Source organism: Ceratina calcarata, unplaced genomic scaffold (assembly GCF_001652005.2).
Source record: "Ceratina calcarata isolate Rehan_Ccalc_2016 unplaced genomic scaffold, ASM165200v1 scaffold428.2, whole genome shotgun sequence".
In the NCBI taxonomy this organism is placed as follows: domain Eukaryota; kingdom Metazoa; phylum Arthropoda; class Insecta; order Hymenoptera; family Apidae; genus Ceratina; species Ceratina calcarata.
The window spans coordinates 76,059-102,948 of record NW_017166501.1 but is presented as its reverse complement, the minus strand read 5'-3'; the positions used below and the strand labels follow the sequence as shown (position 1 = coordinate 102,948).

The following is a 26,890-nucleotide window of genomic DNA, read 5'->3' as shown; positions in this document are numbered from 1 at the left end:
TTCATCAATTACTCCTAAACCGTTGATCGTACGGGAAAATTGCATAAGACCTTTCTTGTAGAGGACGACGAGATCTACAATTCCCATATAAAAGTATTTCGCTAGCGTCAATAGTTTACGAGTTATTGACGAAAAACGAAAAAACAGTTTTTTGCAAATTACTCGTAAACTATTGACGCTAGCGAAATGTTTTTATACAGAAATTGTAGATCTCGTCGTCCTCTATAAGAAAGGTCTGATGCAATTTTTCCGTATGTCCAACGTTTTAGGAGTTATTGGCCAAAAACGAAAATTTGGAAGAAATTGAAGGGGTATCCCTTCGAAAAATCTCGGAAAAATCGAAAATTTTTTTTTGTTGTTTATTATTAGCAATGTTCTTCCGACGTCTGATTTCTTTTCAAAAAATGCATTTCTAAAGTGCATAAACTTTTGGGATTGAGTATATAGCCAATACATCCTTAAATGCTAAGCAGTACTAAGCACTGATTGAACTTCTATAAAACCATATATAATAACAATATAATAGCAATGAATTATTATTAACGAGAAAGAATCATGAAAATATACAATTACTGGATCTCCTTTCTAATTTATCGCCTCGAGATACGTGAGAAATTATGAAACGCTCATCTCGGACAGCCGATCCGCGTGATTTCACGAAAAATTTCGGATCATGTTGCCAGCTATCGCGTTACTGGTTCCTTGCTCTTCCACAAATTTACATCCACGCGAGCACGGCATTCGTCTCGAAACCGACGCGTAAATCGAGTCATCTACTATTCTGGCCACGTCGATTCAATTAGAACCGAACAAGAGTCTTTCTTAATCAACGGATTAGGCATCCGTCCGTGATCAATTTGTAAAACATCGCACATATTAGCGTGTCCTGTGGAGAGGTTCACGTAATTTCGTACAATTACACGGTATACGAGCGATATGATTATCACGTAGGGAGCGAAACACGGATGGAATCCACTCCGGGTCCGTTTCGAGGCGAAGCGATTTCTCCGAGGCTGAGGACTCGAACGAGGCAGATATCTACCACGAGAAACGGGGAATAAAAACGGGCGGTAATCGCCAAGCACTTAGTACCATTTCGACCGTACACGGGAATGAAGGCAGGTGGATCGGTCGGCCCGTGGCGTAGGTATGCGTACGGGCAACTTCGTTTGGACGAAATTCGAAGGGCAGCCGAGAGAAGAGGGTATCACGGTTTTATCGCTCGTCTTCAGGGCGAGCATTTGTCCCTGAGTGCCGTTTATCTCCCGCGGTCCCTCGGTAATGCCTGTAACCTAACACTGTCCTGGACGAGACAGATAATAGGACGAGGCGTTGGCGAGAGAGGTTACACCACGGAAACAGGACGACGCGACGAGACAAGATGCTGCGCCGCACGGGAAAGGACGCTTCGGTGTATCCTTTACGTCCCGAAGACGAATACCGAGCTCGTTCCAGGCTCATGTAATGGATATCAGATGATGCGGACGATCGGTGCAGCAGGAGGTGTGCCGGAGACGTTACCAGGGAAAAACTGGTACCTGTAAATGGTGATCCTTGTTGCCGAGTCAAACCCATAAACTCTCTGGGAGGTAAAACGATTTTCCGTTCTCGTTTCAATGAGCTGTCGCGAATCGGTTTTATGAAATGATACTGGAAATTTACACAGATATGTTTAGGTACGATTACTTTTTGATATGATGGGACATACGATATGAGAAATTAGTCTCGAAGTTGAGTTATTTAATTTCTTTTAACAGTTAGCAAATTGCAGATCTTTAAAAGAATGTTAATAGAACACTTTTAAATTATGTACAGAATATTTAAATGACTGAATAAGTTATTAATTCATCGCTTTTTTGTAATTTTAGATTACTACATTTTACCAAAATTATTTACTACTTTGAAAAAGCAGAGTTTAAAATATTTCCTAGAGCTGTTCGAAATTTTATTTAACAGATATAATCATTCAAATATTATACGCAGTCAGGTTAGCGTAATTCAGAAAAGGTGTTCCTACTTTTTTCCTAGGACTCTCGAGGACAGTATTGAATAGCCGAGATTAAGCACGGTGTAGCGGATTCGAGGATCACGGGGGAGATGAACTTATGCGACTCACGAACGCGAGACGGTCAAATTTAAATGCGGCGTGGTTGGTTCTGGTATCGAGGAGACAGGTCACGTTCGCCGAGAATCCTTTCTCGAGATTTCGTTCCGTCTTGGATTTAGAACGAGACGACAGTTCGCGTTACCTCGGCGCGCGGTCCAGTATAGAGGAACCAGAAAATATGTAGCAGCATTAATCACGGGTCAAGAAAAACGGTGGATGTCGCGTTGAAAGCGATGCGTTTTAAATGAAAATAGCGATCGACGAACAATGAACGTTTCTATTTAGCTCTGGAAATGGAAATCAAGATACGAATCGTGACTCCCTTTCAAACCTGGGCTACAATACTAAGGAATACACTGCGCTTTTCGTCGACTTGAATGACAATTCTTTTATCTACAGCGATGAATTAAACATCGCAAATAAGTGAAATCTATACTCCAACAAATGTTTGCGGCAATTTATATCGGTTTCATATGATGAATAAATGAGAAATTATAATTAAATATTGTATTTAAGAATGATATCTGATTTACAATAATTTTTCAAACATTACATTTTTCGATCGCTGTGTCCGAGAAATGTATTTATGATTTCGTTCAGATATTATTTTACGAGAATAATCAATCAGCCCGTAACATGATTCTCTGATTCTGATGGATAAAATTTCCTCTTTACCTAAAAGGGTCTCATTAAAGCCCGACGCGAAACGCGCAATAACGAACTCGCGACAGGTGCCTGGTTTCATGGCCGGCCAGATAAACTGAAACTCAAGATCCGAGTCATTGCTATTGAACCAGGTAGAGGAAGAGAAAGAGTATGCATGGAGGGATGGCAGTTAATACTCGAATGACGTTGCACGAAGGCACGAATCGCGGTATGCAGTAGATACTCGGCATGGCATCGTCCTAATCTCCTCTTCCAGCTCGCGCACGTTGCGTTGCGATGGATGCCATCGAAGACACTTAACGATCGATTAAGTACCGCGCCGGTGATTGATCACGTGTACAGGGACAGGGGAGTTCATGATTCGAGGGTTATTTATCGTGGATCGGCTAGTCAGGTTGGTTTGTTTGACTTCTCCTGTGTACGGCTCGTGAGTATCGCCGAGAGGAAATTTTAATACGCGTATTGTTGATGTTCAAGGAAGACCCTGTCAAACGTAAATGATTTCACGACTTGAAGTTCCTGCTCTACGGCGAAGTTGTAATGAGGATTCGCTGACTTCTCATGCGAATCAAAAGGAATTATGATTAAGATAGATCGTATGATTCTTTAGTTATCACATTTAGATCGGATTTATATGGATGTAATGTCATACGAATTTTGTATTCAGTTAAGTTCAATAGTCAGAGTCTGAAGTGAAGTTAGCAGAAATTATTTCGCACAATGATGAGCTCATCATCGACTCACCAAGATTTTCGTCTTAATTTCACGGTGAACTCATAAAGATTTCATTCGCGAACATATCTACTTACGTTACATACTGTTATCCGCAAGGATCGCGGTCGTTTCGTTTTCCGCCGGAGCCTTATGATCTCGGATGAAACAGCCTGCCAGAGATTCCCATATCAAATAATTGATCGGGAAGCAACGTCTAATTTATGGCTGTTCCATCGCGCCTTTTCCTCACCTGGAAGGTCGCTCGTAAAATGAGTAGAAAGCATCTTTCCGTTTATCGGATACCACGACGTATGCGTGAATTCCATTTATTATGAAACGCGGAAAGATCTGCTTATGATTTGTGGTAGGAATTCCTTTAGAACTTACTAAGTGGTTATATGTATAACAGGATTAATGTGAAATATGTACATATGCATGTAGTCATAGTCATAGTGTTATATCATTTTTATTATTACGGGGGGAAATCTTCAAGACCCGCCTTCCCTGGAAGGGAAGTGTTACACCATTAATGAACTTCATATGCTCTCATCATACATTTCTGTCTTTACGTGTATAGTGCTCCTTGCTCGTGAATTTAGAATACAACGAAGCAAGCACTTTGGAATGTATAGTAAATGATCATTCGTAAAAATAACTACAAACATTCAATAATAGAAATATCTTAAAATTATCTTAAAATATATTAAAATATAAACGTATATTTAAATATTTTCCATTTCATTCTTTATTTATTTTCAAATAGCGAGGAATTCGACTACTGCTGAATCTACTTACCTGATTAATGATAAATTCTTTTTAATATTTTTTGGGATAAACAAGTGTTTGCGTATTGACTTAACTATTAACTAAAATCTACAATTTTATGGCTACGAGGTAATCGGATATCAGTTATTCGTTCCTAGTTGGAATGGCTGCTAAGCCCGATTTTATGCTCTCGTATCGACTGACTTTAAAATCATCATATAACCAATAACCAATCGGCGGTATGGCTATAGTACAGAGAGGCGGTGTCAATAAAATATTGAAATGAGCTGCGCGCGATGCACTTGACGCGGGTTAAACAGCTCGAACGGCCGATGAAAGGAAGAGGAGAGCTTTTCGTGTACAGTGGTCTCAGAAAGTATTTATTGTACTCACACAGCATAGCTGCTCTCTCAAACAAAGAATTATGTGAATAAAACATGAACATAATTAAACAATTCGAAGTTTATTGTATCCTGTTGACATACAAATAATGTATTCTCATGAATATGATTATACTACATTAATTATACACACTGTATTAAAAGTATAAGCGTTATGTGTAGAATACGGATATAGTATCACTTAAACATGAACAAAAAGTTTAACATGCAATATAAGAATTTGTTTAAAAAAAGTGCTACGTGTACAGAATCATATCTGTGTAGGTTCTTGTACTAACTGTACGAGGTCACGAGGTAAGGGCTCCATCCTCATCGACAATGAATCTGCCCTCTAGATTGTCTTTAATCGATCGTAAATGGATCTCAAAAAGGATTCCCGACGCGTGTTGTGCTTTAAAAGGCGGCGTGTAACCTGTTCTAGTGTAACGTGGTCGTTAATAATTAATACCCGCCCGATTATGGTCTCTGCTTGGTTCATGTAATTTACTGTTGGTTATAAATCGCTCAAGGGTAGCCGTTTAAGTATTCACGGGGTTGACAGTATGTAAAGTTTGTGCGTAGCTTTTCATTTTCGTTGCCGAAGTTAATTAGCAGGATAAGTTTTCCTGAGTATCGAACGCTGATTAACAAAGTCGACCAGCAGGCTTGATGAATTATGTAACAGAAAAATTATTGCGTGATCCCTACTCGTGACTCAAGCTTAAATAATAAATTTTGTTGTCTGCACGACGACGGGTATTCTTCGGATACGTACCGTTGAATATGTTCCGCAACTTCACGATGCCGAGGAAGGTACTGCACACAGTACTTCATAGTTACTTCTTTAAGCATAGACATCTCGAGATCCTGACACAAGATAGCATTAGTAATGAATCAAGGAAACTGCAAGCGAATCTGTCATGCGGTTGCAAGATAAAATTCTTGCGGCAGGGTGAATGCGAATTGCATTTCACGTTGGAATCCTATGAATATCGATTTTAATAACACCGCCTGCAGCGTATGCAGCTGTTGATATTTTACGATAATGAAAACCTGAATTTCCTATACTAATTATACATATATAATTAATTAATTAATTTGGGAACATTTATAATTGTTTGAGAAAGTACATACATGTATATAATAATATCACTAATAGTAGAAATGTAAAAATACTAATTTATATTTAAAAGGAACTTGAATGTCTTTACTCTTAACTTTGTGTCTTTCAAATAAAACAGCTCACTTATCTTTTTGTCGGAAATCAGTATAATTAATTCGTGATTTCCTTGCCTAAAAGTGAAAGTACCAAAAGAAGGAAGCACTTATGTTACCAATTTTTGGTTAGACACTTGACACCCTTAAAAATCTTCGCAGCAGGCGTGAAGCCTTCAGCATCCTGCCGGTAGCTCAAAAAGGGATCACACCAGCTTCTATCCGTGCCACCCTGGTGACAGATCGGAAACGGTTCTCGAGTCTGCGTCAAGTCAATAATTGCTGCTTCGAAAGTGGCTGGCTGTGTGTTCAAGTATCCGGAAATCTTTGATTGGCTGCCGGTAATGACGTCGAGGGATGTTCTCCTCTCAAGCACTACTACACGTGACGCCACTTGAGATATTTCGCAAGTTCCTTCTGTACCATCGTTTCCTTTTCTGTCGTCACGAGTTATGAGAAAAAGGCACCGACCGGTGTCTGCAGATCGTCTCGCTCAGCTTCAAGTACTTTCATTGTCTACGAGCAGACTAGCATTTCCTTTAACACGCCTGCTGCGGTGATATACTGGTAGCACGTGTTTCCGGAAAATATATATTAAATGTTCCAATACTGCGAAACCAATATTGTCTTTTACAGTCCAAATGATTTCTGCTAAGTAACGAACAGTATGCTGAGTTCAAACAATGAATTTCCTCTTTAAAACGATACGAAAAAAAGGCTTAAGCATTTTCTAATGTATTCTGTAAAAATTATTATTCATACGGAGTCAGTTAATAACAGTTCTAACCAAGAGAGAAAGTTGATCGTGCAAAAAAACGATGGTCAAGATATTGGTTTCGTAGAACCGAATGGGATGCTACCCACGTAGGGCTACTTCCTGTTTTCAAACAAGCAAGCTAAAGGATATTTATCTATTCCTTGAGAACCCTTGCCTAAAGCAACACCTTACGTACGAAAAGGGGCGCCTATGGAGACAGTGTATCTTCCTGCACATCTACTTGTCTAAATTCAAAACATACCTAACATCTCTTCGTCCCTCTCCTAACAGTGTACAAAACTACCTGCGCACGCCTCGTTCCGAAGCCGGGAGATCCTGACACTCTTTTTCAATTCTTATCTCGTGACATCCTCTTCCGAATCCCCCGTTACAACGCAATCGTCTTCACGCTTCGCCGAGAGTTAAGTATCGACTCCTTCGACTTCTACCTGGTACGCAGCTGGCGCGATTCGAGGACTGATTGGCCGGGTGACGAATTGGGTCTGCCTCTTACGCTTTTTTTATGCTCTTAACATCTACCAAAAACCGTTCGAATTCACGTTTAACCATCCTGAGGGAAAACAAAATTCGTCACGTATTAATGCTTTTGTCCCTCTTCTTTAGTGTCTCGTGACTTAATCATTTTCCCTTGCCAATTTCTAATACATTCGTTATTATTCAATTACGATAATCTTCTAATTACTACCAAAGAAGTTATAGATCAATTTCTGACACGTTTTATATTTTCTTTTCTTCTAATTGTTAAGGGACTTCATCAAGGAGAAAGTCTAAATGTGACAAAATTTACATTTTCCTTTTTCCTTCGTTGCATATTATCTTTTCTTACATCTTCACGTCTGAATCTTCCTGGCACCTCTCGATAGTTTGAAGGATAATCTCCGCATCACCAAACGCGTACTCACAGAGAAAGAAAGGATTCGACTGCGACTGCACGACCGATTGCAAAAACAGACTGCGATCTCATTAAGGAAGAAATGATCCAGACGATCACAACATCATGAATTATTGCCATTATTACTCCACGTCTGGTGTCGTGCAATGAGCGTATCGAGCAAGCCGGTATTTTTCAGTTATAATTTACGACTACCTTCGTCCACCCACGTGGTCAGAGTCAGCTTTTTCATACTTTCACGCGAACTTCGTGAAACTGGATCAATCCGTTCGGTTTCGTGTGCGATCACACGGCAAAGTTAGATATATTCACGGCGGCCAATCCTGTGGAAGAAAAACGACCCGTCCGTTAATGCGATTCGTGTCTACTGTTCAACGATACGATCCGCTACCATAATGGAACGATCATGAAAAGGGAACGCGACGCGCGAGCGCAATCCTTTTCTACACCCGCGAACTTTACGAGCAGATTATTCAAACGCCCACGGTGGCTATTCTCCATCGTGTCTGTGGAGCTATCTTTGTGTGAGTGCTGATGGTAGAAGCCGTGGACGATTTGCGAGGGTGCACTATCGTCCAGACGGCTGCGGAATGTCGAAACGCGCCCTGCATTAGAATTTCGACTTAAACGCGGCGCGTCGCCTTGACCCATGACCCTCGGATTTAATTAAAACTTTTATTGGAAGCTGGTTCAGAGGTTAATTGATGGCGTACACGTACGGAAAATAAGGAAGGAAATAATATTATTTCCTGAACGTGTTCTAATGGTTCTGGGCTCTGTATAGAGCTGTTTAATAGAGAACAAGCACTGTGTCTTAAGATTTACGTATCTACTTATCTATGAAAAAAATTGAATTTCACTTAAAAAAATAGACGTGATCAATTTTCGTGCCGGTCTTTCGTTTGTTACACAAAAGACTGTCTACCGACGATTGCTACATTCCGTCTACTACGTGTGGAGGCAGCACAGCCACCCCTATGTTCCAGGAGGGTCCCGCGTGTAATAGAAAGATCAAGGAGGTCGCGCACGTAATCCTCGCAGCTGTATCTCCGTCCTGCCTACGCGTTCGCTTGCTCGGTCGCGCGCTGCAACCTCCCCTCACGTCTCACCTATTTTCGTCGGCAAGACGGATGTCAGGAGGCGAGAAGATCCCCGTGAGATCCATGCTCGTGTCAAGATCAAGACACGACCGGGGACGACGCGACGAGACGCGCGCGGATAGTCCTAGCCTGTCCCGGGGACGCGAGGGCAGACGGGAGAGTTGAGCAGCGAGCGAGAACGGGGTAGGAACACGAGGCCGGACGAGAGAGTACGAGCGACACCCACGCAGGTGGGACCACACACGACGGTCTCGTCATTTGTTGGACACCGCATGGGCATGTCGTGTTCCACGGACACGGGGTACACAGCATTGTACACTTCTTGGCGCTGTCCCGCGGCGTGTCGTACCTACGCGACGCGTTGCGCCGCGACCGGCCCGTGCGCAACTTTATGGTCCGTGCGCATTGCATGTGAGCAGAATAGACATCGACACGTCGCACGCTCAAACACGTGAACAACCGTCTGCTGCAAGATCGATTCCCTCGGTTCAGACGATTCTGGTCATTCGGTAATTGATGGGACGAGGGTGAATTGTTCGGTTCGATGAGTATACATTCACTAGTAGTAGTACTTTACTGTTCACATTCACTAGTAGTAGTACTTGTTTTTTATTTATATTCTTACAGGTAACTGTCTCTCTGACTCGCAATGGTCTCGGTTGCTCAATATTTTTTTATCTTGATGTACGAATCATTGTTTAGATTATTTACTCAATAACGTATTTGCCCTATGCACGATAACTCATGCACGTTCTATGAACCTCATGCGCGTGCTTGACCCTTGGCAAACGTTATTGATGATGCTGCACTGAGAATGGTGACTAGATGGTAATTTTCGTAGGGACAAAAACGGACGACGATGTCTCTTGTGCTTAGTTCCCGCAGGATCGGCGGTTCGACGCGCCAGGAATGCTGGATCACCTCTCGATGACCGACCATCATACAAAGTGGCATTCTTTCATGATAATTGAATAACAAAAAATACTTCGTTTTAAAAATTCTCAGTTGTTACTTTCTCGTACAATAATATCAAAATATTATAGAAAATTGAATACAACTATTGTTTGTTACTTGTAATAACTAATAATAAAAAGAGCGTTATCCTTAATATTCAAAATCTGGAATATATATTTTCTAATGATTAATTAGTCAGGATCATATTGGAAAGGCGAGCTGCTATCGATGGTTTAGAATTATTACTTCCATTTCACGATTCGATCACGAATTCTTTGATGAAACGTATGATTAAATTACTGAAGGATGCAGTTAAAAGGTTCGGTTGTTTTCGCATTCCGCTGTTTTAATGAGAGCGATGTACATGGAAACGGTAGCTTGAATACATACTACGGACAGGAGACGGATGGAAGTCGAGAGGGAAGACCGGGAGCGATCTTTTGACGGCGCGCGGGTAGCTGATAAAATCGAAACTGATGCGGGTCTTTAGTGTCTAATGCGTACGAAATTGCACGGGCGCAGTATTAAATTAAACGGGCGCCGTCATTTGAAATATGGCTGTTCGATAGTGGGACGCGATTAAAATTCTACTGCCGAATTAAAGGACGAAGCATGATAATAATGGGAAGTACATACATGTTAAAGTTACGGAATCTCTCAATCGTATATTTGGTGAAAAATCATACAAGAATTTCACCAAAACATCGTGTTTTTCGATTTGTGTTCAGTTAATTTTCTCATGCTGCTGAATAGGCACATAATTTATTAGATATTATTAGTTTGCTCATTAAAAATTCTGTTTACTATCGCAAGTTCAACATCGAAGTTGTGTAAGTTGGTGAAAAACAGGATCCATCAGGAATTCCACGCTAACCAACCATTGGAAGTAACCTCGTGGCACTCTCTTACGAGCAAGAACCTCTCTCGTTTTCCAAATAGCTCCCCAGAAGTTTTAAACAGGAAGACATTCGATACCGCGGCCATTCGGGATATATTTAGTAAATTGGAACATAAATTCACGTGGTCGGGCCTTCAAAATTCTATGGAATTTCTGGCCAGGAATGCGGCAAAGGATTCCGTATGTAAAAAGCGTTCCTCGTAAACGGAACCAGAAGAAGCGGCGCCCTCCACCGAGAAGGGTGGAGCAGAATGAAGCGCGGTGGAACCCTCTTTCTCGTCTCCTGGCAGCTCGATCAAAGTCGACGGAAGACCGGGAGCGATCGTTCGCCGATGCACGCCCGCGATATCCATCTACAATGATGTTAAGGACCGAAGGACCGGGCATTTGTAATCCTACGGTTGAGGCACGCTCGCGACCCGTGGTAGGGAAAGAGCGAGCCGGCCGCCCGGCTCAATTTATATATTGCGTCCCCAAGACGTGGTCGATTAATCCTGCGGGAGTCGCGGGACCACCCAGGTGAAACTAACACCCTTTCTGTTCTGGCTCGTTCTGGCTGACGCCTCGTGCGAACATCCCAACCGTTCCGTTACCTTAACTGGACTGGCTTAACTAAATAGCGCAGCTGCCGTCGCGTCGCGGGCGCGGGGAATTCCTTCCTCTTTTATGAGCGTCAACTAAAATCGGCTTTAATCGGTCGGTTTTGACATCACGGGCTGGCGAAGGGGACTTCAGACACCTTGATCTAATCTAAAGTGGATGAGTAGGTAACTGAGTTCAATCCAAATATACTTAGAACCGTTTGTGTTGAAATGTAAGTTTGAAACTTTCTAAGTAGCGTAAAGTGGGTCGACGTACAATATTAGAATCATTTTACTACTCATATTCAATTTAAAGACAAACATTCATTTATTTTTCGTTACCATATTACATAATTTCGTGTGTGTATGTTTATTCTAAAAACATGCTCAATGATTCTTTTGTTTCCTCGGATTTTGAAGATTCTTACTGTTAATTCGTGCTACGACATCCCTCGATTTATAAAGCTCTGAAAAGGTAGAGGATTTCTGTATAATACCGCCCACCACTGCAGAGACCACCTACTCCCAAAGTCCAATTTACAGCGGCACTAAACGAGAGGAAATTACGGTGCCATACGAAAGCAAATTAAAAAGGCGGCAGAAGGAGGAGGTGGAAATTGATACGTCTCCCCATTCCGTTTTCGCGTGGAAGCGTCGCGTTTCTACACCCCTCCGCGCTTTCCACCTACGGTCGGACATCATTATGATAATATTTCGCGGGCCCACGAACTTTTTTCTCATTACGCAGCCAGGCAAAAAGGAGAAGAGGGAAGGGATAGGGTCCGGGGTCCCGTCCGCTAATTTGAATATTGAGTTGCGGGGGTGTCGGTAACGGGCAGCTGCACGACTCGCATAAAACATAAAACGTCTCTAGAAGCATTCGCATCTCTTCTCTTCTTCTCGAGAGGGAACGTGGGTGCACGCCTCGAAGGAATGCTTTCGTGTGTGTGTGTATATCTAGTATAGTAGTACATACACCTACGTATACACATTTACGTGTGGACATACATATATGCATGTATACGTACCAAAAGATCCAAGAGCGTGAACGACGCCCTGAAGACAAAATGCGTTCGCGTGTCCTGAACAGATTCCTCGAAGCGAGTCTAAACTCGTTTGCTGGTTTGATGGACGAGAAACAATAGCCAGATGGTCTTGAAAGGTCCACTTCGTCGACGCGAAGTGTACCCAACCCGCTCGGCGTGAAAATTCAAAGAGAGAGCGAAGCTTTATATTAATATTTCAATACTCACTGTCTGAATTCCTACCTGTTATCATTAGTTTTCAAATATCGAAAGGTCGTGAGAAATAATGTATCGAAATCAAGTAAATTGATAAGTCATTTATGTAAAATATGTATTTGCGTTTTTTAGTACGTTTGGGAGAACGAAATAATTTAAATATGTTCTAATAGTTTATAATGGCTCTTCATGTTTGTAACGCTAGTTACGTTCGTAGAATGTAGAATGAAGTGAAATGAAACTAACTACAAACTTCGCCGGAGGCATTAGTTTTATCGAGAGTTAATCGAATCATCGATTAGCAAAAATGGCATTCGTTTTTACGAGGTGTAGCTAATCGACGTCTTCGAACCTCCCGAGCTTTAATGTTTCCCATCAAACCTGTTCGGATGCTAACATACACACGCAGCCGAAGAAATGTGTTCACAGGGGAGGATAATATGTGTTTAGGGTCAAAGTTCGACTAACTATCAGCACCTCTAGAACGCCGCGCACACCTGTCGCTCACGGCTTGTTCTCAGTTGAAGAAAGAAAAAAAAGTCAGAAGAAAAATCGCGGGGAATTTTTCGGAATCATTTCCGTCTCTCTCTTAATGTACCCACCTCGAGCAATTTGGGCCACGCGTCAGTCACCGTACTAAAAGCCAAGCTTGTCCTCTTATCTGTCAACAACTTGGCTGAAAGTCTATTAATATTTAATGGCATCGTTCGCTCGAGATACCTCTTGCGAAAAGAGAGTCGGGGAAAGAACTCTTGACTTTTATTCTTATCGTGCGCGCATATATTTGTGATACACGTTCAGCTAACTAAATTAAAAGCAGAATATATAAAGACTAAGTGCTTTTAAAGTTAAAATCAAAACAAAATAAAAATACAGAAATACAACGTTGAATAATAGCTAGTCACTTAATGTCTTTCAATAATGAATTAAAATAAAATAAACAAATCTAATTCAATATATTTGCAAGAGCTTTACATTTTAGAATTCAGAATATGAAGAGTTGAACGTCAGGATTTAAGGCAGCAATCCAAATGATTCATAGAAGTCCCACTTCTTTCGGTTCCACGAAATAGGACAAACGTGATCACGCAACAGCGGAAGTGTCCCGTCTTGCGCAATCCAAGTGAATGAAAATCGCGGACCGACCGCGCAATCCCGAGACCCCGTTCCCTGAATCGTCCCCGATTCCGGTAAGGCCGCGCAAATATTATTCCGAGGCCGGTTGTCCGCGGCCTCCCTAAGCGATGATACGGCTTTTGTCGTGAAAGGATTTCCACAAAGGGCCCAATCATTCAGCCCGGAACGTAATGAATGGCCAGCATTTACATACGAAGATGGCGAGTATCTTATTACAAGGGGAACCAGAGGGGGTGGGTTGCGCTGCGTTCGGTTGAACCCGGCACGGAACAATGCGCGACCGTGGTGGTCGCGAGGATAATGCCTTCGGACGACGCGTTGCTGAAGACATGATTAACATCCGTTAATAAGATGGATGCGCGTGACGACCATTGTTGCGGCCGCTGACGTTGGGTGTGATTTAGGTGCCTCGTTTCTACTCTGGAGCCTCCCCAACAACGATAGCAGCACACGCACGCCGCGTCGTCTACGAGCCTCTCTAGCGCGTGCTTTGTTTGCCCACAGAATTCTTCCCGGCACGACGTATCGTTCACGCCACCCCGTTAGTGGGGAACAGGTGGACTGCACTATGCGCACTTAAAGACTTAATGATGATTAAAATAATACTTGTGAAATCGTTTATTTGAAAAGTATTGTCAGGAATTTAAAAAATGTATATGTATATATAATTAAAATACGCGATTCTCTTAAATTTCATCTAATTTTAGAGATAATTGCCTGCAATTAAAAGCCTCGGATTTGTATTTCGTCTTCATTCCTTCCTGGACTGTATCTGCGGATTAATAAAGAAAGACAGGAAAAACAAACTAATCAGTACTAATTTGTTCAAATTCATATTCTTTTATTTTGATCTAATTAATGTTTCGCGCGAAATGATTCCCACAAATGGCACCGTTTCCGCTATCCTCCGACACGTTTCCTGTAGCGAATACCTAGGAAAGATCTCTTGGCAGAAACTCTCGCGCCAGGGTTACGGATCAACGAGATGCAATGATAGCAAGCTGCGCATAGCAGCTGTTGCCGCGTGATAGCGCAAGCAAGGGTTTAATGTACCTCGAAGCCGAGGAACGAGCACTGCGCTGCAGTACATAGGTCTATCCGCATTTACCCTTTACGTGCGGCATATGGCGCACAGTGATTTTTCCATCGAGTTAATTATGCGAACACCGCTTCACGTCAGGCTAAAGGGACACTGTTCGCATCCGATCTTCTTTTTCTTCTCCTCTTACTCCGTCCGTTCCGTTTCTCTTTCCTTTCTCGTTCTCTTCTCCGCGTGTCTGCTCATGCCATTTTGTTTCACGCTTGGAATCCTATTGCATATCTGTCGGGAAAATTGCATGGCGCAGGAAGGAGACCCGACAAAGGCGAGCCGTCAGTAAAACGCCTTGGAAATTGCTCGTCTGTCGTTGACAGGTCTGTGGAGGACGACGCAATTTTCGTGGATAATGCCGCCGCTCTTTTTGTGCTGGAAAATCGTATGGCATCATTTCGATCAGACCGATGAAAGCTCCGTTTGTGAGGCGAGTCAAAGGTTTTTGGTAATTTTCAGGATTGCGTACAGCGTCCAGGCTTTGGTTGAAATGTTATCGCATGATTAAATTATGGGTGCGAAAATTCCACTTGATGTAATATGGTCCATTTCTAAAACAGATCTACCTCTATATCTTCTGAAAATACAAAATCCACGAATGCAGGTATAAATAGGGATATACATATACATATACAGAGGAAGAAAAACTATTCGTGTGAAATCTTCAATCCGATAGAGATCGTTTGATAACAATTCTAAGGGATTAGGCTGCATGATGAAGAGATCAAGTTTTAAAAATTTTGCGTTAAGCTCTAAGCGGGAGATCGCGCGTTCCTCGATCCCAGAGTTTATCAATTTGTATGAATTACATGACGTGAATGCACCCGCATGAAAGTTGGAGGTGGAAGGGGCAGGGGTATCACAAAAACTCGGTTGAATGTCCAACGCCCCCATAATACCCATGTACGGAACGTTGCACCTGGCAGAGATCGAAGTTCACACTTTGGACCTCATTCCGTTCCCATCATATAATACCTGCTTTTATCGTATAGATACCCAATACGTATAGACAAATAACCATTAAATCCATTCTCTAGGCATTACGTATATACATTTGAAACCGAAATTCTATTCGCAGCACTGCATGGTTATATTGGAACATGAAATCGCGCTTAATCGGATTTAAATTCCGTTCAGTATTTTATTTGCGATTATATTCTTCAATATATTTGATTTGGGAATATATTCTTCTCTATAAAAAGAACATTAGACAAGAGGGAGGATTGCATTCGTTTAATATTCTAAACATCTAAATCACAAATGAAACGAAGTTACACAATGCCAAAAATACGACAAGAAAAATCTTCGTATACGTTACAATAAAGCGATTTACATTTCTCGCTATATAAAAGGCGACACATTCGAGGCGTTTTTTCTTATATTCCCAAGGTCCCTTAGTCAGGCTCAATAATTTCATTCCCACCGAGAAGGGAAAGGAGAAAAGATTCCCCAGTCCAATTTAGCCGCGTCTTTTCCCAGCCCGGAACCTCGGAAGGAAAGTTTCATGGAAAACGAGGAACGGAGCGCGGCATATCATAAGAAAATAAGATATAAGAGGCAAACACGCGATGCCAACTTCCCTGGAGCATCTCTAACTTCCAGCTCGTATCCGACTTACTATACATGTGCAGCTAGCATTGTACCTTGTACCATCTACGGTGGCAGCGAAATAATTGCGACGTCGTCGCTGACAAAGAGGATATAAGATAAGCGTGGGCATCGAGATCCTTCCTGCTTCGACGCGGAATGAAACGGGGACAAAAAGAGACAGGCAGTCTTCTTCGTGATGTAACCGCCTACAGGTAGAACACCGCTAGAATCTAGAACATGCATATTGCACTGTTTTTTTCCTGTCAAAAGCAATTCCTTTAGGATCAAATTCAAATTAATGCAGTTTTCGTATTGTATCTGTGTTTGTTTTTTGTGGAAATTGATTTGTTGCATGATTTGATAATTATAATAAAAATATAGTGTAGACTCCAATATTTTAGTTCGTTTCTTTAATTATCAGTGGAACAGAACTATTGCTACAAAAATTGTATGTGACAATCTTTGTACGCTCCTAGTCCAAGTCGTATTATTTACGATTTTCCAATTATGTTACTGGTATTTTTGTTAGGACTGTACTTTTTCGTTCAAATAGAGACACCATGTAAAACAGTCGTGCCTTTTGAATATGAATGAGTAAGGACTGTTCAGGGCAACTCTCGGAAACTGATTTTGTGCCCTCCCTTGATTTTTATCTATAATTGTTTTCGAAAGGTGCCGGAAAGAAAGAAGGGTAAACAGATGAACGATTAGATGGGCGATCAAAAACTCGGAAAGTGTGAGGCTCTGATTTTACTGTTAGGTGAAGATTTATTGCTGTCAAACAAGCTGTACACGTACAGACTCCTGAGACTTCTCAACTTATATGTATGTAACAGTTACGTAGACAGTAGCCACTTTTAATTTCATTTATGTGGAATTGTGAATACTTCTTATTAACAGTCTAAAAGTCTAAAATTCGTAGTACTTCCAAAGATTATACTTTGAAAATGATATCAATTCATATCTCATAATATGGAGGTGAATATAGATGAAAATGCCCCATATCCGACGATTCGTACAGTTCTTACTTAAAGGAAATATTTCAGACTGGATGTTTTATTTATATGTATGCGATAAGCAAAATGTTTCTACCCTTCTATTTCATCGATTTCTATCATTTAACTGTTTCGTGATGAGAAATTAAGAAGAAACAGGATACAGTAGTATCTCTGTATAGAAAGCTTTTAAGCCGATTACCTGAATCCACTGCAGTCATCTTAATAGAGACATAAAGCTCGTTTCAGCGAATCGAATACCGGGAAGTATTCTGAACACACGCGGTACACGCAACAAAATAGCAATCTCGCAACACGGGAGAATTGATTGCGTCGTGGGTGGCGCGTGTCACGATACGGAGAAGAGTCTCTTACGTGTGACTATCCTCGGCCGAATTCGTAATTAGCGCGTTAATTGGCCATAACTTGGCGTGTAATGATGGTTGTGCGCGCTCGCTGCCGCAGCTCGACGATTATTTTTCGGTGAAACTTCGTCTTGTCTTAATGAAGCGATTTCATGGTGGTCGCTGACGAGTATTCCCTTTTTCTTAATAATGTTCCCTTTTTTGTAAAATCGCAAACCGTGAAAACTTATGATAGCGTACCAAAAGAATATTGTAATGTTGATGTAATTTGTAATTTTTTTACAATAATTGTATGGATTAAAACCGTGTCAAAAATAAAGAAAAGATTATGAAGAAAATTGTTGTCTAGATTTATTTGGCAAATTATATACACTTAATTAAAAGTTAAATGATATGCACCAATTAAAGTATGACCAGAAGTGGAAGTATCTTAATTCACGTTTCACGATTGTGAACCCATTAATTATGTCAACAACATCTGAACAGCAGTGATAAGTAAAACAGGGATGTTCCATCCGCGAGTCAGTCAACCCTCGTTAAATTGAGCGAACGCTGCTAGCATCTGCAGATGCGCTCCGTTCGTCCAGTCGCGGGAAGAAGAAAGGACGAAGAAAAAATAAAACGTAGAAAAAAAAAACTAAAGAAATCAGGAAAGAAAACAGAAGGCGTTCCGGCAACTAAGATGAACCCCGTGGGAGGGAAACAGTCCGCAGAAAGTTCCCCATTACGCGGCGCAAGACGGTTCTTGCCCTTTTTGCGTTATTAAAAATAATGGTGACATATATTAGTTTTAACGAAGGCACCGTGTGCTTTTTGCTACCGACTTTATGCGCCCAGTCATTTGTTTCCAGCGGTAAGCTTTCCGACTCCGAACACAATGAGCGCCGTTGGCCTTTTGCTTCGATGCGCGGCGTAAAAATAAAGGACGGAAGAAAGGCTGGCACGATTTCGGGGCAAGAAACGTGGCGAAGGAAATCTCGCAGGAGTACTTATGTATTATATGTATGTATGTAGCTAACTAAGTCGAGCGGGCGATCGTCCACGGTGAAATCACGAGCCACGATCCATTATAATTTCAGATTATCCGCTGGAAGAGCTCTGGCCACGCCTCGCGCGTTCTCGATTCGACGCGAATCGAGATCGTGATACATTGTCCGATCGTGAATAGACCGTTCCACTGCTCGCCGCAGCAGCAGCAACTGGTTCTGGTCAACATTCAAGCTCGACGATGACCAAGCAAGATAATTATGTTTGCACGCCGTTTTTCGAGCGTTCAACCGCGACACTCGGAAGTCGCGAGCCGTCACTACGTATGATATAGCGCGACGTCATCGCGAATTAATCTGCAACCATCGCGCCGGTGCCACGCCACTCGAGAACTGGCATGTGGATGATTCCGAATCGTTTTTTACTCATTATTATTACAACCGTCGGTTAATCCCCTATGGCCGGCTGCTGTTCCACGTCACGCGTGGTCATCGATACGTCCGTGAAACCATTAACGGCGGATGGGTAGTTAATTTATCAGCCAGTTTCGACCAGTCGACGTATCAAAGCGTGATCGATCAGCTCGGTTTCCGATTGTTACAAGAATTTACTCAGTGCGAACATACTTATTTGAATTTTTTGCTTGTCTGATTCCTACCGTCATTTGAGTCTATGTACTCCGAATGATTAAACATACGACAAAGCAAGAGCTGAAGTTTTAAGATATAATGGAAATAAAAGATGGGAGAAATTACAGTATTTTACGAGATGATAATATGAATTTTATTATTAACTATAAAACTGAAGTAGATAATAAGTTTTCTTCTTCTCACACAATTAATTCCAAAAATATAAATACATAAAAGGACATGACAAATTGTGTTTAGGCACGGTTATCGAGTTTTCGGACATTGCAATTACCCTGAACGGATCCTTTTCCTTCCAATTACCTCTGCACAGTGGTCGCATCTCCATAACTAGCGCCAGAGAATCAGAGTTGGACGCTTCTCGTACGAACAATTGAACTATAACCAGTCCCTGGCTACCATATTTCGGTTTGAGGGAAAGGATTAAGGAAACACTTGATGTTTCATATAATCCAGCAATATTTACGATCCACCAGGTATATTGACCGGAACAGAAAATGAAAGAGTTTAACGATGGCAAACATAACGGGCGATTTATAACACTGTCCCAACGGAAATAATGGTATCCTTAAGGATTTGGTGACGAAGCAATAGTCAAACGCTCCTTCCGGTTACCTAGATTATGTATAACGGCGGGATTCGTGAAAAGTGGAAAACGAATTCGCGTGCGAACGAGATTTATTGCCGCAGGTATAGCCACGCGCTGTTTCTACGGTCGGCAATCGACTACGATAGAAACTTGGCTATATTTCTGATTTATGGTGTTTGTGGTAAGGCTCCGTGGTCGATGGATTAACCCTGTGGGAGTGGCAGGACGTACTGTTAACTCCGGACGTCTGGTAAAACTTCAAACGCACGGCCAGTAACGTTGTATTTCCATGCAGTCCAGGGGTTGGTAGATTTGCTAGTTACTGCCAAGTGACAAACACGGAGGGATCATAGGCACGAAGGCTTCCAATGCCAATTCCAAAAGTAATACAGGATTCCAGGAAGGTTAGTATTGTAAATGCAATCAACTACGGTTTAATGGGCATTGGGTACATTTACGGTACTTTTAAAACTGAAGTGCAATTATTGCACAGGTAGAGAAATAAGGAACAGTTACTGTTTATTGTTGCCAACTTTCCTTTCTTTTTTTATAGAAAATGATTTAAACATCTCTTTGCCTGTTAACTGAAATGTTCTCATAACGGCTCCCGTTAATTCGCATAATAATCCTACCAATGCAATAAAATTTGCTCAGCTCTCAGAGATATGTACCTATTAATATCAATGAAACATCGGATCATGATTCAATCGCGCAGGGATTCTATCGAATCACCCACGTACGGTTTATACGATCGGTACAATCCTGTTGCACGATGCAAAATACGTCGATTCAAACGAGCCCGGTATCGACAGTTACAGCCATACAATGGTACTTGTGGTCTTTCGTGTATTGAAACGTACATGTAGATATATTCCTTAAACGCATCGCAAATTACAATTTTTGCTAAATTATTTTAGATGTATTTACACGAGATTACATATTCTTTCCTGTTTCAAGCATTTTTCCAGTGTAATACAAAGGAAGTGAAAGGGAATGGAATGTGACAATACCATTAGTTATCGGTACGTTTCCGTGAGAATAAGATGCCTAGTATTCTTACTATATCCATGAAAGCACACATATACAGATGCTTCTTTAGTAACATAGAATATTTAATAGAATAGAAGAAAGAAATTTTTACGAACAATTAAAGAATCTTTTCTTTATTATAAAAAGTAGTCCTGTCCTGTCCTATTAGGTTGAATAATATGAATAAGAATTATGAGATAAAAGAATGCTTCATTCTTCTCTAAAGAGGACAATGCTCTCCTTAACTGACTTAAGAATTATTTAATGAATTCGTTATTAAATTACTCTGATCTCATTGAAAACGATAATACTCGAATAATCCATCTTCGTGGTCGAAGTGATTTATCTACGAACAGGAACACAATTCGATCCTTATCCTTTGCACATAGCTTCGGTAGCAATACCGGGAGTGCACTGTGTTAAAAAACAACCCGAGAAATCAGCGTAACGAAAGCTGGAACTTCCACAAGAGATGATTTCTTCAAGGGCAACGATTTCTCTCGCTGGAACGGAGACTGCGATCTCCTTTCGGAGGGGAGGCACGACCTGTCTTGTCATATTTTGGCCACGGTCTGGTGTATTTATGGCCAGAAATATGGCCAGAAACGTTAGGAGGTCCGCGAATGGACCATACGCTTGCGTTTTCACCGCAACGAAACATTTTTTTTCTGTCTCTTCTCCTACCAACTTTCAGCCTCCCCGGCTTGAAGACGTTCACAGGTATTCTCTTACAGTTCTCCAGTTTTTGTTATAATATACGACGAGACGAGGTTGCGTGAAAATCTACGAAGGTCTCTAAACCGTCGTAAACACGCTTTTTTCTCTCCTTATTCCTCCGCCACCCTGTTCCATTTTTTCTGTCCTTCATTATTCTTCGATTCTCGAAGATAGATCTCGGGCAGTAAAATTGCGTAACCTAAAGCAAGGACAAGTTGGGATCACGAAAGTGGGTCTCCGAATTGTTCCCATGGCAGTGAACAATTCGTAATAATGTGGTCGTAGCTGCCAGAGCGACCGTCGAATTCCTCGCCGGACTGCTTTACAATCGGTCGCCGTAAAATCATTTTTCGTGACCGTAAACTGGTACCGTTGTATTTAGACGAACGATCATCGGTCGTCATAGTGATAACAACAGCACACGTTTCTCTCTCATCTAGCAGAACGACTTTTTTTTCTCCATTCTCCAACAATTTTACTTCGGTTTCTAATTCTGTCCCAAGGCTCATCGAAAATATTTACACAATCCTTTCGACGCATTACGTCCAAGGGAATTCCTTTCGTCGCGACGAATCCAGAATTCTGACGTATATAGGATGAATATTCTCTGCATGATTCTAGTATAAAAAATCTAATTTTGGGATTCCAATTCGTAATACGTGTAACATGCAATTAAATTAGACACGACAAATCAATCTATTAAGTTACTCACAAATTTTTAGTATCACTTATAGACTGTATATTTAATGTTCAGCTGAAGATAAAAAATAAAATTATATTTATCAACATGAAATTAAATACCCTGTTAAGGTTGTATGAGCTGTAAGATCTCTGCCAAAAGTTTAAGACATGTAAGAGAAAGATATGTTCAATATTCGAAGCAACGAACTTTTAGAAAAAATGATAATTACAAAGGAGTAAGGTTTATAAAATTGTTCGACCTCTTTTTTTCATTCATAAGGACTTTTTAACGCATGGTTTGTAATATTCTAATACATAGTTTTGGCATTTTTTATATCTAGTAACTTAAAATTTCAGTGCTTTGTCATTGTTTTTATGTAAGAGTTCATACAACTTTAAAACGCTATTCTATTTGCTATTATTTATTACGTGGCACGAAATATATATTCCTTTGATATTTTGTATAGAGTCTCGGATTCTGTTCGTGGCGAAGAAGGTACGCGATACACCTCTCCTACCTAAGAAGAAGAAGAAGCGAAAGCAGCATCAAAGATCGGCAGATGACAAGGTAGCTGATTAGATTCGGTCGTCTCTGAAAGAGCATCGCCGATGCCCGGGACCGTCACGGGTTTCGAATCGGCATTCAACCGATTTCCGCGCACCTTGGAAACGGTGATTTCGCTACGGCAAACACCAAGTCGGTGAAGTACGCAGTAGGTCTTAAGCTCTTTCAGACCTCGGGAAAGCTGAGCCGCTAGTTACCAGATGCGATCCGCTCGTGATCCGGCCGGGTTTCCCGATTTTTCACGGTTTCCGATAGAAACTTCGCGTCTTTGTAGCGACCCGGACACATGTGATCGTTGGTTTGAAGTATCGTTCGCCGAGAATGGACGCTAGATTCGTGGATCTGCGAATGGAGGGTGGTTGCCCTTTCAAACGAAAAACCCCGTGAAAATCTACCGTTCCACTTACTTTCTGCGCTTCCGTTACGCGATTTTAAAGTTACTATAATTTATTGCCTGGGAAGGTTAATGATTTACTTTATTATATTTACTAGATGAAATTCAATTGGATGATCTATAAAGAAATATGTACTTTAAGTACGATTTATTGAGTCTCATAAAAAATAATACAATAATGCACAAGACACAATTTGTTTAGCTGACGGAAGTTTTTATTAGTCAAATTCTTTATATTCTCCAAGTGTTCGTGACTCTTTCAACTCTGAACCGATCAAATACCGTGTAAATATATAATGAGATAACGTGGACACAGCGGTCAGCGAAATTTTAATGAAATTCAAGGCTGTGGCTATTTTTAACAGGCACAACGGTCGCAGCTGCCTCTTCTTAACGAAGGGACATTGTAAAACGCAGGATAGACCGCGGCTTCGTGGGCGGAGAAGTCCGCAAAAGCCGCATCGGTCTCCGTGAAATCGACGATTCGACGCGGCGACGGATTTCTATGTGGCTTCTTTGCCCTATGGTCGCGCGACTTTACCGAACACGAGGATATGCCTTTAAGTAGTCAAAAAATAATTGCCCGGACGTACCAATCCTTCATTGATCTTCTGCATCCAGGGAAACTCGACGAAACTTTTTCAAGCCGAAAGCTCGCCGTTGCGCGTTGCCGATTTGACTCGGTCAACCTTTGACTTCCTTCTCAGAGCACCACCGCTGCTGCACATGCCGTCACGTCGTCGAAGATAATCTTCTAGTTCTCAGCAATTTTTACACGTTTGAGAACTTCATAATTGTTTCTTTTTTTATTTAATTTTCTCATAGGCCAAGAGAGATATATCTTTCATTTTATTCCACCCAGAAAAATAAAAAATAATTAACTCTGTCAATAGATTTTATTTAAAGAGGATAAATTTCCCTGTTGTAAATTATTGTACACAGCCAGTGTGTATTTTACATTCAATTTATCCTCTGCAGCAATAAAAGGAAAATTTTTAATTGAATGGAAAGCGATTGAAGTCAGTTTATATTGGAAATCGGTTAAATGTGAATCTCTATTACTTTCTACCAAACGTTTATGTAGTTATATTATGTACACATACGTGTGTTACAAGTTATTAAAAGTACTATAAATAAATCGCAATCCATGTGCAGTAAATTGATGTTTCCTCCATTGTAAATATACAGCAATAAAGATTAATAAAATAAATGAACGAAAAATGTTTTATTCTAGCCTTATCCGCTCAAGAGTAGAGCTTAGTTAACGATTTAGAAAACTTAATCATTCGCTCCTCCATACTCTACAACCTTCCCTTTTACTTGTATTAAATTAATAGAATGATCACCTTCCATTATAAACCAAGCTCCATTTTTCATATGAAATTGTTATAATAAATTTCTTTACCCTTCACATACCGGCATATTTTTTATATCTATTAAACTTTATTTTATTCATTGTCGGAATCAAATGAACTTAATACTTGATGTATTAACTCATTAGAAATTTGTGCAAATCTTAACTTTCAACTATGAGTTAAAATTTCATTTTAGAATATATTAATGTTCTACATATGGTCGTCGTATCTTTTTAAACTAAATAAGATCGTTGGTACTAAATTGAACTCTAACGGGATAAAACTATACCAATTTGCATATTAAACGAGGAACGAATTATACAATTAAAAATGAGCAGTTTGTTTCAAAGGCACTTAAAGTCTCTCGTGCAAAGGGATAAATTCGCCGTGACATTTCCGCGTCACGGTTGGGTGGGAAAAAACGAGTCGCGCCCCGGCATACTTATCGCGCCTTAACCCCGATCCCCGAACGACCCGTGAAATCGATGCATCAAGCAACGAATTTAACAGCGTTCACGAAAGTTGTTCCACGGTGTGGCGGTGAATTATTCGCAGCACGCCCCTCGATTTCATGCCGCGGCCCGTGAATATTCCCGCAGCATTTTCTCCTCGAGGAGAGAAGACTTCGTGCCTGGCCATGTCAACGGCGCGACAACGCGGCGCGAGGCGCAACGCCCGATTTCGAACCCCTGTTACAGCCCTCATAATAAAACACCCCCTCACGAGCACTAAGACGGCGGGGACAATGGGCACGGTCATTGTGTTTCCGGTACGGGAACCGTGGAAAAGTGGCGCGGCGGCTTCAATTAACTTTTCGCACACATCTCCGCCGGGAAGCGGACCAGCGGTCCGGGTACCGACTCCGCCCAACAGACTTTCGTCGATTGCTTTTGAAACCTGCGCTTGAGGATTGGTCGCTGCTGCACAATGTCAACGCTGGCCATATTCCAGGTACTGGTATCAGGCACTTTCATTAAAAGTTTCTAAAAATGTTTCCGCTTTTGCTTTTGTCTAATGAAAATCGCGACATGTTTCACTAGACTGATTGTTGGATCTTTCACGTGGGTTTCATAATCAAAGCGCATACGCATGAACGTATTCATAAGAACAAATATGATCATTTAAATTTTTGAATTAAACCAACAAGTTTTAACTGCTTCTTTACGGTACATTCGTATTCTAAAAAACTTTCACCGGATAATCTTTCCACTAAGCCGTCTTAAATATCCGTAAAATCAAAACTCATATTCTGCCATCGCAATATCGTGAGATTCCAGTTGTGAAATCGAGTTTCATTACGCGTTTTATATTCGATAAGAGCAGGGAACGTGACCGAGAAAATAATTGAATTATTACGGAACCCGGTGAGACATGAAGGTAATATTTTATGATTATCGAATCAATTCAATTACAAGGAGCCGAGGGAATTGTGAAAAGGGGAGCTGTGAAGTGCGCAACGCCTACCGAACGTTCTTAAAGGCCCGCCGACAAAGATTCGACAAAAGGTAGCTCTGCCCAGGCCCACTCCGTTCACGGAAAACCTCTTTCAAGTCACCGCCTTTTACTGCCTATCTACAGGCAAACGCACGTTCCGCTCTCTGCTCGCCAGAGGTAGATCCGTAAGTGAACATGTACCACGGAAATTTTTTGCCGAAATTCCTAAACCTGCGATACCATTAGAACATATTGATTCAAGTAATCGATGAGAAACGTTTCCAGTGTACTCAGGAAGGGGAAGAAACATCAATCTTGGTAAAAAGCGACTCCTAAGGAGAAAGTAACAATTTGTATCCTGAGACTTGACTGTCTGAATCTTTGTTATAGTAATAATTAATCCTGATGTGGAATCTAAGATAATTGCGATGAAGCTTTCGTATTGAACTTCTGGTCGTTCAAGTTTTGATAGCCTTAAATAATTGACAGGTATAATTATTGATAATGCGAGAGAATTTGTAAGAGAGTGCAAAGAAAGGATAGTTCAAAAAAATTAAGGTGTTGATAATTTATTTAGGATACTGTTAAATGGTATAGTATCTGTTATTTAAATATATTAGAAACATGCAACGAATCACTTCTACTACTTCCTCAAATCCCTAAGAGTCTAAAGACAGAGCCACAAAAGTGCAGTTACCGCTATTTCCAACAGGAAAACTGTTCTACTAATCGTTTTCATATTTTCCTAAGCGACTCGAACTCGTTTCCTGTGACAATAATCCTGCGAACGACGTGATTACAAGCCAGTCACACGTGTTTCATCTAAATTACGCGGCTGGTGGAAACGGGAGAAAGGGGACCAATTCAGAGAACGGAAACAGGCGATGTGTTGTAAGTCGCACGCGAGTCTCTTCGACACTAACACCGGTGACAAAATAATATAACGAGCAGCTCGACGCCCTTTACGAGTAATTGGCGTTCTTCTGTTCTTAATAAATAAACTAGAGAACCTGTATTGGATTTC

The 26,890-nt window shown here is 41.1% G+C and overlaps 1 long non-coding RNA gene across 1 annotated transcript in view; it reads left to right on the top strand.

Annotated features, from left to right (window-relative positions):
* Positions 1-23,907, top strand: part of LOC113464571 (uncharacterized) — a 62,608-nt gene extending 38,701 nt beyond the window's left edge. Inside the window, exon 3 of the long non-coding RNA XR_003389416.1 lies at positions 22,586-23,907. This is a non-coding gene — a long non-coding RNA (uncharacterized LOC113464571). The remainder of the gene's footprint in view (positions 1-22,585) is intronic.
* The last annotated feature ends 2,983 nt before the right edge of the window (positions 23,908-26,890 follow it).